This window comes from Candoia aspera, chromosome 7 (assembly GCF_035149785.1).
Source record: "Candoia aspera isolate rCanAsp1 chromosome 7, rCanAsp1.hap2, whole genome shotgun sequence".
NCBI classification, from domain to species: Eukaryota; Metazoa; Chordata; class Lepidosauria; order Squamata; family Boidae; genus Candoia; species Candoia aspera.
This window is the reverse complement of record NC_086159.1, coordinates 82,962,914-82,976,379: the sequence shown is the minus strand read 5'-3', so window position 1 is coordinate 82,976,379 and position 13,466 is coordinate 82,962,914. Positions and strand designations below refer to the sequence as shown.

The window sequence follows — 13,466 nt, the reverse complement described above, 5'->3', positions numbered from 1 at the left end:
TCATTGACCCTTCTATCTCCAGCTACTGCAAGGCCAAATATCCATCTTTGTTTCTTTGTAACTACTGTCATGTCTGACTTATTGTGGGCAAAATATATTTTATTTGGAAATCCCACAGTACCTTAATCACTTTGCTCTTGACCACTTTTTCAATATTGTGTTTCCACCAACTCTTTGTTGCTGGTAAGTTGTAACTCTTACTAAGGTTCCAGTGAATTAAGTGACCACTTTATTGCATCGATCAAATCCTCTGTCTGCAGTCTTCTTCCATTCCCATACTAGGTGTTCAACAGCCTCTTCCTGTTCTTCCTTTGCATAACTGGCATATACTATCATACTGAACTTCCTTGATTACAGTTTTTGTTACATATGTGCATAGTGACTGTTCTTGAACCATTATCACCATCATTATTATTACCATTACTTTAAAACAGTAATGGTCATGAACCTGGCAAATGCCACAGGAACATTAGTGCACATGGCTTGAAGGTAGAACAATTGAATGGCTTTGATATTTTAACTTCATGACAGTATCATATTTGTTGATACTGATTTTTCAAACCTATCGGTCTTCCTTGTGTTCCAACTTGTTGCTGAGTGTAAAACCCCATCAGAAATGAGGGTGATATTTCCCTGGGTAATATATCAGAAATAGCAAAGCAGCAGCATCAATTACAAAAGAAGTGATACGGTAAAAAGAGTGTTTCAACCAGTAAACCTCCAATTTCTTTGTTCAGAAAGCAGACATTTGCCATTGTTCTAAAATGTCATAAGGGAACAAGTGTGGTGAGTCTCCATACAAGGTCTCATCTGTGATCCTCCCCTGCTCTTTTTCCCCTGCTCTTTTTCCAAGACACTTGCCCACCTCTTAGTAGGACTGTCGATAATAAAGGCTATGTCTTGCTTAAAATACCACGCCTAAAAATAAAGGCACCTTTTTAATGCCAGAAATCTTTCACACAAGTTATACCCGGCCAAGGAAACTGACTGAACTCCATCTGGGAAATGTGATCTAGCCAGGAAGAAGCCTTTGGCCAAGCCACCCATTTTATTCCAATCGCTTTAATTACCCCTCTTGTAGCTCTGCTTTGTCTTCTCTTCAACTGCTCCCATGCTGTTTTCTCTTCAGCTTTATGAGTCATTGTGGCAGTCATTTATGCACATCATATTTTTATGCTTAACATTAAATCTGATATCATGCTCAGTTGATTTCATGACCTAACATGAACAAACTGGCAAGGCTGTAATTGCTTCAAAAAGCGGTTGACAATAGCTTACATTTTACACATCCTGAGAGTTGAACAATGTGCGTCGCTGGAAACATTCCTGCCAAGTACAGAAACAGCTTCAGTTAACCCTCCAGCAGTATTTATTGTCAAGAACTTGTATAAGTTTCGGATGCATCTCTAATGGAGGGGCGCCCTGAAGGTTTATTTTTCATAACCCTTTAGCAATCCGTTTTTAAATTGAATTAATATGTCCCTTCAGAAGACAGAAGGTTGAGGAGATGCCTCTTTCATCAGAATAACTTTAACAGGATAATGTTTCATGGGTACAGCTTCAGTAGATGAAACCAAAAGCCACCAGACTCTAAGCACAGAAGTGGTGAAAAAGTCAGAAAAATACTTTCTTTGACTCTAAAGCAGCTCTTTACAAAGGAGATATGGATTTTTTCCACCTCAAAGTGTGATGGTGGACACCCTATTTAGATGGCTTTTAAAAGCAGTCTTTCAAATTCATGGCAGAGAAGGTTATCAATAAAGTTTAGTCATGATATTACTTGTTGGGTCAAAGATAGCGTATACTTAAATATCAGGTTTTGGAGAACTTCTCTGAAAGAATCCTTTTGCTTTTCTGTAAGCAACTTGTTTGATGATATAGGAATTAGGATGCCAGGCTAAATGGACTTTCCTAATAATATGTTGGGGTCAACACCCAGCACTCCTGGATAGGAAAAGGAAGACGGGTGACAGGGAATCAAGCCTGTGGTTCCACTTGAACAGGTACAGCAAAACTTAATTGGGAACAGTGGACAGAACCTATCTCCTGCAATGAACACCAAAACTGCCATGCCATTTACAATGGACACCTGGAGGAACTGGAATGCAGAGAATGCAAGCAAGCATTCGTCATCCACTTAAGTCATGACAGTTAAAGGTAAGTGAAAATCCAAGTTTCTTTTTTTTTCTTTTTCTTTTCTTTTAGCAAGACTCTTATACGCTCAAAGATGGAGGGATGCACGAAAATCCAAGTCTCTTTAAAGAAGGCAGTGTGGCAAGAGGGTGTGGAAGGTCTGAGATACAACTCGAAGTATAATTTTCATTCAGAAATACTCTGCTCATCGCCTCTTATTAAAAATGTTTTGAGGATGAACTTTTGCAACCTTTACAACAAGCAATTAATATTATTTTACAGAATGGAAAGATTCCTGACAGCTGGAAAGAGGTCAATATAGCATTAATACCTGAAGAGGCCCAGGACCTGACTTTAACAAGAAATTATTGACAGGCATCTTGAATAACGACTATGTGTTGTTTACAATGACTTTGGCTGAAAGGTTGAAAATAGTTTTACAGGATTATTATAGTATATAATATTACTATATTTTAAAACCCATTCAGTGTGGGTTTTTACCCACAGACAATCATGAGATAATATTAGAAAAGTGTTGGATATTCTGGAGTATTTGGAGCAACACAGTGAAAAGCAAGCCGTGTTGACCTTCTTAGCTGCAGAGAAGGCCTTTGATAATTTGAACTGGGTTTTCTTGTGTAGAGTTCTGGAAGATATTAACTCTGGAGATAATTTTATTAAATGGGTAAGACTGATTTATACCTTACAGAAAGCACAAATAATTGTTAATGGAGAATTAACAAAACCTTGTGAAATTCAAAAAAGGACAAGATAAGGATTCCTGCTGTCTCCACTCTTGTTCATTTTAGTTCTTGAGGTACTAAATGGAGACATAAGACAACATGAGAGAATCATGGGAGTAAAGATTAAAAAAGAAGCTTAGAAGTTAAGGGTATTTGCTGATGACCTGTTGATAGTTATGGAAGATCCATTAGAGGGGATAGAAACAGTAATGGGAAAATTAAAGTACCTTGGTGTGCTAGCAGGTTTTAAGGTTAATAATCAGAAGATGAAGAAAAATATGAAAATAGAAGATCAGATAGAATGGATGGAGAAAACTGGTTTTAAGATTGAGAAAAAAGTAAAATACCTGAGCATTACTAGGACAGATATGAATTGTTTGTTCTTTCAAAATAATTATTTTAAGACATGAAACGGAATTAAGAAGAACATGTTGATATGGAAGAAATTAAAATTGGCACTGTTGGGGAGAATTTCTGTGGTGAAAAATGAATGCTTTGCCTAGATTGATGTTTATGTTTCAGACAGTACCACTTTTGACAACTGATGTAACATTTAAACAGTGGCAAAAGGATATATCTAAATTTGTATGGCAAGGGAAAAAACCATGAGTTAAATATACGGTATTACAAGATGCAAGGGGGAAAGGATGATTGGGTTTACTAGATTTGAAATTGTATTTTGCAGCTTGTTGTTTGGTCTGGACAATGAAGTTAATGTGGATTTTAAAAACCATTTTATAAGACATGACATAGAGTGAATATAAGTAGATATAAACCCAGGCTGTGCTTGAAAACACTTCTATGGATCTCAGCAGAAGCAGCATTTTACAGAAGAGAAACAACAGGCAAAGACAAATGGTTAACGAACCAGGAATTATTGGAGAATCACCAAGGGGAATATTAAATTAAATCAAGAGAGCAACTAACGGCAGAAGGATATAGTTGTCAATGGTTTTTTCAATTTACCTTTATCAGAAAGATTTAAAATGAATAAAAAGACTTAAGGTATGGAGCAAAGTAAAGCAGAATCTGAAGTGCACTTGTGTACTGATGAACATGTAATTGCTAAAATGTATAAACTTTTGTTGAAAATTGAAATGGAAGAAGAACAGATTGAAGAATGCATGATAAAGTGGGCTAAGAATTTTGGTTATAATATACAGATGGATCAGTGGGAAAATATGTGGTCAAAAGGGTTGAAATTTGCATTACATTGACATTTACTATATTTTTTTCTTTGAATGTATTTCTTATAATATATTTAAATCTTTTAATAAAAACTATTTAAAAAAAAGTACTCTGCTCATCAAGACAGGGCCGGTTGCAGTTTAAAGATGTTGATGTTTGCTGATAGTTTTTGATTATATTTTTGATTGTTTATTTTCAGTTTCATTTTAGTTTTGTCCTAGTGTCCATGGGGATTAGGGGTGATTATACATATTGTAAAATAAAGGAACAGATAATGAAATTAACTGTCGGCTGTTATGTCTATGGTGTCATAGAATACAAGGGGTGGGTGGGAGATAGAGATGATAGAGGTAGATGATAGAGATGAAAGGGAAAGATATAGAAATAGATGATAGAGAGAGAAAAAACTGTGTTCATCCTTGTGTCTATGAGCATCTGACAAGCACTGTGCTAAAGTTTTCGTATTAATACTACCTGCATTCCACTTTAAAAAAAAACAGTACTTGCACAGTCTACATATATATTTTAAATTTAGACATTTATAACTCCATTTTCTTTCAGATGGTGACTGGAGTGCTAGTGCCCTAAGCAGCAAGTGGAGAAGTGAAAAGAAGTTCCCTTCCTAAGCCAACATCCTTAGGCCTGCAGACTCACAGGGAGGAGTTGGACCAGGCTGGTCCCTGGGAGATTTGGACTCTGCACTTTGACCCCTGAGTTGGAAGTGTGCAAACAGAAGGGCAAGCAAAGTCCGCTCACTCCCCGTGAGCATGTCTGTTCTCTGTGCATAAAGTGGTTGTGGGATTCTGAGCAGGGATAAGTTAACTGAAGAGAAGTTAGTTGGGAGTCCTAAGTCACTCCCCACCTATGAGAGCCAAGCCATGTGGTCACTCAAGCTGGGAATGTCCTCTTCTCACATGCCCACTTCACCAAGAAAGATGTGAATTTAATCTCATGGCCATGAACTTTTTTCTCATGCCCACATGCACCATGGATACCTGTGATGGCAAGAGAAATGATACCTGTCAAGGGACATGTTCCCCAATAATAATTCACCAAATTAACCCTGAGTTTAACTAAGATAAGGTTAACTAATTGAACAGGACTTTTACCGTTGTTTCCACACTCATGGAAATGAAGCAGTAAAGTTTTTTTCTTAAATTACCCAGTAATTTGTTTCCCTCTTTGATGTTAAAAAGCATAAATTAGATATCAGTAAAGATCCTTTCATCACACTCCTGGATTCCTTCCGTCAAGTTGCAACTTGGCTTTCCAACATACATATTAATATGGGAAAGCTTTGTTTACTTAGGACAAGTCTAGGCTTGTGTGGGGAAGCAATTAGGATGGGCGAGACTTTGGTAAAAAAGCACATTTCCATACACTTCCTAGCCAGAACAACACTGAACTTGCCTTTCTTATGTTTTTATTACTAAGCATCAGCAACACAGGGAGTCTTCAGAGACTTTCCGATGAAATGCACATAATGCAAGATGGGAGGCTGGTGGAAAACATTGGTTTGCAGACCATGTTTCTCTTCCGTGTGTTTTACAAGCCCATGCATCTGCTTTGGGCAGGGGCTGGAAACCCCTCCCACGTACCCACATCCACTTAACTTGAAAGGAGAGTTACCACGTTCCCCCTCCCCAAAATGAAACAGCAGGGAGGCAAATTGAAGGAAATTGGTTTTCTTAACTTCTGCGGATTACTAAAAACCAGCAACAATTGGGGTTGTTTGGATTATTATTTTTGTGTTTTTTAAGGTTTTTTAAAAGCCTTTTAAAAGCCTTTTAAAAAGTTTTTAATTTTTTTAGCTTTATATTGTTGTTTTTAATGGGCTTGGCTTAGATGCCAAAGCTTCAATCCCATCACAGCTAGAAACCATCAAGCCTTGCCCCCAGTCTCCAGTCTAACCGGCCTTTATAATCTGAATGCTTAATTGGCAAAGGGGGGACAACTCCGGAATGGGTCTTCTAAGTGTTCAGAGCTTGGGGAAAAACACCCAAGAGTGTTCTAAGAACAAAACAATTATACATTTACTATTCCAAGCCCAGGATGAACGGGGAACACTTCAGGATTGTAGAACGTGAGTCTCCCAGTGCAACAAGAGCCTTACTATCTTCTAAACTGCAATTGGTTGGTTGTGCAAAATTGTTTCGCTTCCAGCATCTGCCCATACAACTGATTCCCCTGGGGTGAAGACAGCCCCATTGCTGGAGAACAATTTTGGACCCCATGTGACTCCTTCAGGCTTTTGCTGGAGTGGCTGAGTTTCTGTTGGCCTCAGGCAAACCCACCCCCATCCCTTTCTTCCCATAATTAACGGTAATAGGACGTACCTTCCTTTTAATTAGTTCGAGTTGCAGCAGAGTAGGGCTGTCAGACAAAAGAGAGAGGAGGATATTCCCTCTGCTTTTTTGGTTAATATCCCACCTCCCGTTCCTCATCCCTCCCAGGTAATGCCCAATAAGGCCTATTGGTTTATTTCAGGGTCAGCACCTGCACACAATGAATGCATGCCAGGGTCCGGAGCCACACACAGATAAGCATTTAAGTTCTTCTAAGTGAAGGGTGATCTTCAAGGTTTTCCTCCTCCTCATTTTCAAATTGAGGACTAGCATCACTGCCTCCACCTCCCCAAAATCTAACCTTGATTTGAAGAAATGGAGAGGTCAGTTCATGAGCATTGTATAGACCAATGTTTCTCAGCCTTGGCCACTTGAAGATGTGTGGACTTCAACTCCCAGAATTCCCCAGCCAACCTTGCTGGCTGGGGAATTCTGGGAGTTGAAGTCTACACATCTTCAAGCGGCCAAGGTTGAGAAACACTGATATAGACAGATCTACTTGCAAGGAATTTTCTTTACAGGTAGGTAGCAAGGTCAAAGCCGTACAATTTGCATGCATTGCCCAAATACTGCTAAGTATAATGCAGCTGAGACTTCAGGTTGTAACTTGAAAATGCAAGAACTATGTTGTTTTGTTGCTTGTTGAGCTTGAGGATGTGTACACTGTAAGCATATTATCCTTGGTGATGAGCTGTCAGGTTGTATGCTAAATGCAAAGGCAATGTTTGTTTGCTTTCTTGAAAATTGCCAGCAGGTTGCCAAATGTGGAAGTGCGTACTGTGCTTATGCTTATGAAGAAGTCTCACCACAATTGAAAGAAAAGGATGTGTTTTTCTTCTTGTTATGTTGTTCCTGAAGTCTGTTGAAGTAAATCCATACCGGACTTTTGTGGTTCTTCCTGTGAGCAGGATACAATATAAAAGCATACTGAAACTGTTGGCCTTGGAAATTATTTTTTTAAGAAAATAAGACACTTGGCCAATTTTTCTATAGGCTGGGTGGTAGATAGCACTATGGTGAAACTGGATTTATTTGGTCAGAAGCAGCATAAAATTATTTTGGGAATAAAAATATATACTTTAAAATCAGATTGCCAATACTCCAAAATTATAAACATGGAGTTCTTATACTACTGTTATCTTATCTTTTCACCTAGGTTAGTGAACCAATCCATTATTATGTAACGTCTTAGTCACAGTGAAGGTTATTCTCTCGTTTATTTATAAACAAAATGTTATTTGATAGTAACATCACATAAACAATTGTTGTTGTTTATTTGTTTAGTCGCTTCCGACTCTTCGTGACTTCATGGATCAGCCCACGCCAGAGCTTCCTGTCGGTCGTCAACACCCCCAGCTCCCCCAGGGACGAGTCCGTCACCTCTAGAATATCATCCATCCACCTTGCCCTTGGTCAGCCCCTCTTCCTTTTGCCCTCCACTCTCCCTAGCATCAGCATCTTCTCCAGGGTGTCCTGTCTTCTCATTATGTGGCCAGAGTATTTCAGTTTTGCCTTTAATATCGTTCCCTCAAGTGAGCAGTCTGGCCTTATTTCCTGGAGGATGGATTGGTTTGATCTTCTTGCAGTCCAAGGTACTCTCAGAATTTTCATCTGAATCACAGTTCCAAAGCATCGATCTTCCTTCTCTCAGCCTTCCTTATGATCCAGCTCTTGCAGCCATATGTTACCACGGGGAACACCATTGCTTTAACTATGCGGACCTTTGTTGTCAGTGTGATGTCTCTGCTCTTAACTATTTTATCGAGATTTGTCATTGCTCTTCTCCCAAGGATTAAGCGTCTTCTGATTTCCTGACTGCAGTCAGCATCTGCAGTAATCTTCGCACCTAGAAATACAAAGTCTTTCACTGCTTCTACATTTTCTCCCTCTATTTGCCAGTTATCAATCAAGTTGGTTGCCATAATCTTGGTTTTTTTGAGGTTTAGCTGCAAGTCAGCTTTTGCACTTTCTTCTTTCACCTTCATCATAAGGCTCCTCAGTTCCTCTTCGCTTTCAGCCATCAAAGTGGTATCATCTGCATATCTGAGATTGTTAATGTTTCTTCCAGCGATTTTAACTCCAGCCTTGGATTCCTCAAGCCCAGCATGTCGCATGATGTGTTCTGCGTACAAATTGAATAGGTAGGGTGAGAGTATACAGCCCTGCCGTACTCCTTTCCCAATCTTAAACCAGTCCATTGTTCCGTGGTCTGTTCTTACCGTTGCTACTTGGTCGTTATACAGATTCTTCAGAAGGCATACAAGATGACTTGGTATCCCCATACCACTAAGAACTTGCCACAATTTGTTATGGTCCACACAGTCAAAGGCTTTAGAATAGTCAATAAACCAGAAATAGATCTTTTTCTGAAACACCCTGGCTTTCTCCATTATCCAGCGGATATTGGCAATTTGGTCCCTAGTTCCTCTGCCTTTTCTAAACCCTGCTTGTACATCTGGCAATTCTCGCTCCATGAATTGCTGAAGTCTCCCTTGGAGGATCTTGAGCTTTACCTTACTGGCATGTGAAATGAGTGCCACTGTTCAATAGTTTGAACATTCTTTAGTGTTTCCCTTTTTTGGTATGAGGATATAAGTTGATTTTTTCCAGTCTGATGGCCATTCTTGTGTTTTCCAAATTTGCTGGCATATAGCATGCATTACCTTGACAGCATCATCTTGCAAGATTTTGAACAGTTCAGCTGGGATGCCGTCGTCTCCTGCTGCCTTGTTATTAGCAATGCTCCTTAAGGCCCATTCAACCTCACTCTTCAGGATGTCTGGCTCTAGCTCACTGACCACACCGTCAAAGCTATCCCCGATATTGTTATCCTTCCTATACAGGTCTTCTGTATATTCCTGCCACCTTTTCTTGATCTCTTCTTCTTCTGTTAGGTCCTTGCCATCTTTGTTTTTGATCATGCCCATTTTTGCCTGGAATTTACCTCCGATGTTTCTAATTTTCTGGAAGAGGTCTCTTGTCCTTCCTATTCTATTGTCTTCTTCCACTTCCGCGCATTGCTTGTTTAAAAATAATTCCTTATCTCTTCTGGCTAACCTCTGGAATTTTGCATTTAATTGGGCATATCTCCCCCTATCGCTGTTGCCTTTTGCTTTCCTTCTTTCTTGGGCTACTTCTAGCGTCTCAGCAGACAGACATTTTGCCTTCTTGGTTTTCTTTTTCTTTGGGTTGTATTTTGTTGCCGCCTCCTGAACTATGTTGCGAACTTCTGTCCATAGTTCTTCTGGGACCCTATCTACTAAGTCCAGTCCCTTAAAACTATTCTTCACCTCCACTACATATTCCTTAGCAATATTAGTGAGCTCATATCTAGCTGATCTGTGGGTCTTGCCTAATCTCTTTAGTCTGATCTTAAATTGTGCAAGAAGAAGCTCGTGATCAGAACTACAGTCAGCTCCAGGTCTTGTTTTTACCGACTGTATAGTCGTCTGCCACCTTTGGCTGCAAAGGATGTAGTCAATCTGATTTCGGTGTTGTCCATCTGGGGAAGTCCACGTATAAAGCCGTCTCTTAGGTTGTTGGAAGAGAGTGTTTGTTATGCAGAGTGAGTTGTCTTGGCAAAATTCTATCAGCCTATGTCCTGCTTCGTTTTGTTCTCCCAGGCCATGTTTACCTGTAATTCCAGGTGTCATTTGACTGCCCACCTTAGCGTTCCAGTCTCCCGTGATGAAAATAACATCTCTTTTAGGCGTGTTGTCCAGTTGGTGCTGCAGATCCTCACAGAACTGCTCTACTTCAGCTTCTTCAGCATTTGTGGTTGGGGCGTATATTTGGATCACGGTGATGTTAGATGGCTTGCCCTGAATTCGAATTGAGATCATTCTTTCATTTTTGGGGTTGTATCCAAGCACTGCTTTAGCCACTTTCCTATTAATTATGAAGGCTACTCCATTTCTTCTGTGGTCCTCTTGTCCACAGTAGTAGATCTGGTGGTCATTTGATGTGAAGTGGCCCATTCCAGTCCATTTCAGTTCACTGACGCCCAGAATGTCTATCTTTAATCTTGACATCTCACCAATAACCACATCCAATTTGCCCTGGCTCATAGATCTTACATTCCAGGTTCCGATGGTGTGTTGATCCTTAGAACATCGGATTCGCCGTTCACCACCAGCACCGTCGGCCACTAGCCGTCCTTTCAGCTTTGAGCTAGCTGTGTCATCACGTCTGGGGCTAGTTGAACACATCCTCTGTTCCTCCCCAGTAGCATTTTGACCATCTTCTGACCTGGGGGTCTCATCTTCCGATGGTATACCGACATATCTCTGGTTGCACTGATCCATTTAGTTTTCACGGCAAGAATACTGGGGTGGGTTGCCATTACCTTCCCCAGGGATCGCATTTAGTCTGACCTCTCTGTCACGACTTTCCCACCTTGGGTGGCCCTTCACAGTTTAGCTCATGGCATCATTGAGGTGCTCAAGCTCCAGCACCACGACAAGGTAACGATCCTTTGCTGTAGATCACATAAACAATAGTAAATAGTAAATAGTAAAATCGCATAAACAATATTATAGGATTTTCTCCCTTTGGAGGTTCAGAACTCTGGGCTTATTTACAGAATGCTAATTTATTTTTTTCAATGTCCACCTTGTTTTCAATATACTGATTGGTTCCTTTCACTTTGGCTTTCCTTCGTCACACCATCACAAGCCCCCTACTCTCTTCTCACACCTCCTTCTCAAAGTTCTCTTAGCTTTCTTCCCCCTACCCTATACAAAAGTGTCTCATTAATTGCTTGCCAACTCCAGAAGAATGCAAGCAATCAACCAATTCACCACAACCCCCAGGATAGTTTACTCCCTCATCCAGTTTGGTGGCTCAGGGGTCCCAAATGAGGGGACAGGATGCTGGTTCTGAATGCCCTTTGTTCTCTAAAGGCTCAGTTTTGTTCCATGTGGAGCACAAGACATTCAAAGGACTTTGAGCACTTTGAGTTTCATCCCACTGTAACAGAGCTGACTTGCAACATTCCCACACTGCAACTGAAGTTTTTTGTTCTGAGTCTGGAACAATTTTTTTTTGTGTCATGTAGACCCCTATTGGCAGTCTCTCTGTCAATGAAATAGGCACCCCTCAATGTGCAAGATCACTTGTTCTGTGCAAGGCTCAGGAGGGCTTTTACGCTTGTCAATATTGTGTATTAAGAGAAAAGGCAGCCAGGCGGTTCTTTCCAGATACACAGTGGCTCTGCATGGAGGACTGAATCGCATTCAATGCAGCCCCTCTAGATTACGCTGGGGGATTAAATGCAGGCTAAGGAACTAAGGGACACGGTGGCGCTGCGAGTTAAACCGCTGAGCTGCTGAGCTTGCCGATCGGAAGGTTGGCGTTTCAAATCCGCGTGACGGGGTGAGCTCCCGTTGCTAGTCCCAGCTCCTGCCAACCTAGCAGTTCGAAAACATGCAAATGTGAGTAGATTAATAGGTACCGATTCGGCGGGCAGGCAATGGCGTTCTGTTTAGTCATGCCGGCCACATGACCACGGAAGTGTCTGCGGACAAACGCCGGCTCTTCGGCTTTGAAATAGAGATGAGCACCGCCCCCTAGAGTCGGACACGACTGGACTTAATGTCAAGGGAAACCTTTACCATTACTAAGGAACTAATATGGTACCTGGTTTTATATGGGCTGTCAACACAAATAAGGGCTTTCCTCATCAAGAACAGAGAGAGGAATGTAGAAAGAATGGTCCAAAAAGTCAAGGTGGTGGCCACAACAGTACAATCAAAACTCTACCTGTTTTTTGTAAGCAGTACAGCTGGTAGAAAGCAATGGCTGGATCTTCATGAAGATCAGGGCTGAGTTTTTGTGAATTATCCAGAGATGGACATTCAGATAAACTTCTGAGATGCAAAGTTTTTTTTTTAAGCCAACTTATTTTGAATACTGTGAACCATCCTCACTTTACTAAAGCTCATTTATTTTCTTGAGAAAGAAAGCTGAGAAAGTGCTGCACTTGGACAAGTTATCAAAAGCCACAAATGCAATTCACACCCTGCACTTTTGTTCCTAATTTGATTAATATTCTTTCTTTCTTTCTTTTTTCTTCTTTTTTTGGTATTCAGTTTGTAAAAAAGACAGGAGAGAAACTTTTCACAAAAGGAATAAAAGGTTGACTCACTTCACCTTTTAAAGGTAGCGTAAGCTTTTAAGCCCCCTAAATTCCTACAGGCGGCATTAAATATCTTAATGGGTTCAACTCCTGAATTAGCTGATGCTCCAGTAACCCCTTCTGGAATTATTTAAACTTAAATATCACCACCTTTATTACCTGGCTTGGAGAAGTGAGTTGGAAGGGTTGCTAATCAGGGTTCCAAAGGACAGCAGTTAAAACAGGAGCCAAGATTTCGATCCAACTACAGTCATTGAAATTACTCATGGAGAAGTTGTCCTCTCAATAATCCAGCCACCCAGTGGTCTTTCACTTTCCACAGCAGAGACATTTTAAAGAACAGCACCCCAAAGAATTTAGGCCAAACTCTTTCATGCTATTCCCTTTGCAGGAACAATTCAGTCAGATTTTCATCATCTAGGATCAGAGGAAGGGGGAATGAAATGCCAGTTTTCATTTAAGAAATCTACTGATTGAGGACTGTTCCTTCCCCTTTTGTCATCTTAAATTGATGTATTTGAACTTTTCTTGTAGAATCCTTGAATGGAAGGGTTGGTAGGGATTTAACAGATCATCTACCGCTATAGAATTTATTTATTTATTTATTTATCAAATTTCGCCACTGCCCATCTCTCCCTGACAGAATCCCTGACAGATGGTCATCCAGCCTCCATTTAAATATCTCCAGCAACATGGAGTCCACCACGTTGTGGAACAGCTCTTGCCATTAGGAAATTCTTCCTGATGTCCAACCATCAATTTAAACCCTCTGCTTGTTGCCTTGTCTTCTGGAACAACTCTGAACGTTCCTACCTCATCTTCCACATGACAGCCTTTCAGAGACCGGAAAGGATTGGTCATGACTCCTGCAGTCTTCTCCTGGCTAAACTTAACAAGCACCGCCAGTGGTTCCTCATGGGT

At 40.5% G+C, this 13,466-nt stretch overlaps 1 protein-coding gene across 1 annotated transcript in view; it reads left to right on the top strand.

Moving 5' to 3' along the window:
• Positions 1-2,695: 2,695 nt before the first annotated feature.
• DUSP16 (dual specificity phosphatase 16) overlaps positions 2,696-13,466 on the top strand; it is a 618,435-nt gene continuing 607,664 nt past the window's right edge. Inside the window, exon 1 of the mRNA XM_063308337.1 lies at positions 2,696-2,713. The gene's annotated coding sequence lies outside the window, so the exon portion shown is untranslated. The remainder of the gene's footprint in view (positions 2,714-13,466) is intronic.